This window comes from Apodemus sylvaticus, chromosome 19, assembly GCF_947179515.1.
Source record: "Apodemus sylvaticus chromosome 19, mApoSyl1.1, whole genome shotgun sequence".
Classification (NCBI taxonomy): domain Eukaryota; kingdom Metazoa; phylum Chordata; class Mammalia; order Rodentia; family Muridae; genus Apodemus; species Apodemus sylvaticus.
The window spans coordinates 59,162,182-59,166,098 of NC_067490.1; positions in this window are offsets into that span (position 1 = coordinate 59,162,182).

The window sequence follows — 3,917 nt, forward strand, 5'->3', positions numbered from 1 at the left end:
ATAACCCTTATACATTTTTTATCATGATATTTACCACAGGGCACATGTGGTTAAATACTGAGAGCAATCATTGTAAAAAGAGTTCCTTTAAATAAAGGAATAGTGAAGCATTACATTGAAATCTGTTTTGTGAGGTTATCTCTTTTCTCAGTCTGGTAACAAGGTATATTGTATATAGGCCTAGTAGTAACTCTAGGAGAATATGGCCTGTGGCCTGATTGTATACATGAAGAGGCAGGTCCTGAATCTACTAAAAATGGTCAGAGGGCAGGCATCCAGAAGACAGTCAGAGGACTACCCACCACCTGGGTTGGGAGCCACTTTAATGAATAAGTATTTGGTGGAGAGATGGAAAAGAAAGAGAAGCAGAGCAGTTTTTATACCATGAAGTGAAACAGAACTGTAGACTTGAAAGTCTAGAGGAACATCTTGACGTGAGAGGCTTATGTTGCTACCAGAGGTTATTGTGATGTCTGGGCCCATGCTGCCACCAAGGGCCGTGCCTGGGTCTATGGTTCCATTTCACCAGGGATCTGTGTGATGTCTTTGGCCCATGTTGCCACTAAAGGCCATGCAGACATTCTGATCTGCTGTCTGAAGCCACATTGATGTCTATAGGTTATCTGAGCAGATCTCATCCCTCACTGGCTGTGACAGTATAGATAGCTGTCCACAGCCCCCATCCTGGGAAGCACTGAAGGTCTGTCCTGGGTAGCACGAGTGTGGGAGAGCTGTCCTCATCCCTCAATGGCTATGGTACTACAAAGAGCTGACCCCACCCTTCACATGATCAGTTAGGGAAAGCTAGCCCTAGTGATGTGGGTGTGGAAAAGCTGACATGATGACCAACTCAGCTACTAAACTGGTCCAAATCCTGGGCTTTGAGATGGCCCATCCCAACATCTAAATCATTTATGAGCTGCTGGAGTGTATGAAGGAACTGTTCCTGCAGAATCTCCATGACTTAGAACAACAGCAGGAAATCTGAGAGGATTCTTGGTGAGGGTCTAGTATTCATGGGTTAACAGAAGCCAGAGGCCCCAAACCAGACCACTGATGACTCATTGCCAATGAACATTTGCAAGTAAAGCTGTTTGGGCAAAAGGGTATACTGTGTAACACAGCAACACACACTGCAGCTTCCACAGAAAGATGGAATTTTTTGGTTTTTGTTTGGTTGTTTTTTTTATTATATTTTTTTATTTTCTTTTTTGGGGGCTGGTTTCATGGGTGGAGGACAGATGTGGAAGGACTGGGGAATGGGTGGAATAAGGGTATATGATGTGAAATTCACAAAGATTCAAAAGAAATATATTAAATTTTTAAAATGACAGAGACTTGGCCGACTACCTGGATAGAAACCCTAGGTTTCTCCATGGTCATTTGGACAGAAGTCCCAGGGTAGTATCAGTCTTTGGCTGCCAGGCCCAGAAATCTGGTAGACTTTCCTGTAGGGTAGGACCTTGGGGCAACTGCAAAGTGGTAGGGCAGTTCACAGTTTGGAGAGCATTCTGGCTGCAGTCAGGTAAAGGGCAGGTTTTCACCCATAGCTGGCCTTGACACATTAAAAACAAACTCCAGGTGGACTTTCTTCTGTGCCTATCTTCTTTGGAGGAGAACAGGAGCACTGCCAGGAAACAGCATATCTCTCTCTCATGAAAAACTTTTTTATTGAACATTATAAATGTCATTTTCTGCAGATCTCTGAAGAGTTTGAGGGCCATCTATCTATTAAGTATACCTGATGTAATTACTTGCTCTAGTTACTTAACTTTGAAAACTGAATAAGACTTATTCCTGTGAGTAATTATATTAGCACGACTACAAGTATAGTTCTTAACATATTACAGAATTTGTTCATTTGTAAGATGACTGACAATATTAACTTGTATTTCTTAATTATGCTTCACAGTTTACAATAATTTAGTAAGTCTAGGACTTAATAAGACTAGGACTTTATATTCCATATCTATTATGTTTACACTTAAAAATAACATTTTTTTTTCGAGACAGGGTTTCTCTGTGTAGCCCTGGCTGTCCTGGAACTTCCTTTGTACTTCAGGCTGGCCTCAAATTCAGAAATCCACCTACATCTGCCTCCCAAGTGCTGGTATTACAGGTGTGTGCCACCATGCCCTGCTAAAAAGTAACAAATTTAAATTTAAGCTCTTCTAGTATCAAAATAAAACTTTTAATCATAGACACAGTCCATAGAGAGAGTGGCAACTTTGTTGATCCTTTTATAGTGCACAATTATATACCATTGAATTTTTTGTATGGCTTAATTTATCCAAATAGCTAAAACTTAAAAAAACAAAGAAAGCTAGACAATTATTACTGTGAACATGAGTAGACCTCAGAAACGTATAAATCTTGATTATCAAACATATGTTGTTACTTTTCTAAATTTTCTAGCAGCTTGGTGTTAAGCAGTTACCAAAGACATGCCATTAGTCCTACATCTTAAATTAACTTTTATTAATCTGAATAGACCTTTAGAACTTCATTATTTTATCATCTTAAACATTTTATTATCTGAAAAACAATTGAATGGCATATACAATATGTTGTAGCAAATATAACCTTAATTTTCTAGCATCGTAGTTAAGTTTGTACCAATTCAAAGTATTTGAGCCTTGTTGCTTCAAATATAAAAGGAGATACAATGAAAAATAGAGAGCTCATTAGGACTAAGACATTTTACAATTGTTGCTTTATGCCATGTGGTCATCTTAAGATGGTGAGGTCACATAGCATGCACTCTTTAACCTTAGTGAAGATAGTTGCCAGCCCATAAGGCTGCTTACCTCCTGATGAGATCACTAGCAGAGATGGGAGAGAGCTACATGGTTGCTATTTAAAAACAACTATTTTCCTACCTATACATATATTAAGATATATTATTTAAAAGGCTTATGACTAAAATAAATATAATTTATATATAATTAATAATTTAAAATGTTTATATATATATGTGTGTATAGATATAGATATATATCTACAATAACTTACAAATCCTGAGATAAGAATTTCCAGCATAATCTTAGGATATTGTTTTTGGATCTAAGGCCAGAGGTCACATGAGGACAAGCTGTAGCTTAAGAATCTGACTCCAGAATTTGAAATCAAATTCACAAACAAATGATCTTCCTATCTTAAGAGATTATTTCCAGCAGGCTCTGCAGGGGGGAGTAGGTGCAAGCTGAGCACACCACAGCTAGCCTATTTTGTTTTTTCCCCCTGCTACCACCTTAACACACTGTGGGGGACAAGGAGATCAGACAGAAACAAAAAGGGCTCAGAGAGAAGAAAAAAGAAATAGGGAATGAGGAATTTTTATGTTCCCCTGATCATTTGGTTAGAAGCATTATTTAACGTGGATGGAAACCAAATTTGACTGAAAGGGGAAGATAAGTTTAGAGGCTCTTAAGTCTGGCACTAGGTATAGTCCTGATAGGTCTATGGTATTTTTTCTTTTTTAAAATTAGTTATTTTATTTATTTACATCCCGTCCCAGTCCCACCTCACAGAGTTCTTTCCCCCATCCACCCACCTGACCAACTCTGAGAAGATGCCACCACACCCCCATATCCCCTCACCTTGGAGAACCCTCTGACCTGAGAGGTTCTCCAAGAAAAATCCCAAAGTGGAACAAGGAGGTGGATGAAGCAGTTCCCATAGGTGAGGTAGAGAGGGCAGTCCAAAGCCTGAAGTCCAAGGCGTCTCAAGGATTTAGGGAAGACCAGGTAAAAAAGGCACAAGTTGGACAGCAGGTTGTCACTTCACAGTCCAAGGGCCAGGGCTAAAAGCCCAAGGAGATGTGGATGACTGGTACCAGGACTTTCCAATGAAGCCAGAAGGTGAAAACCACTGAAAACTCACCAAAGAGTCCCAAGTGGGCAATTCCACCAGAGACT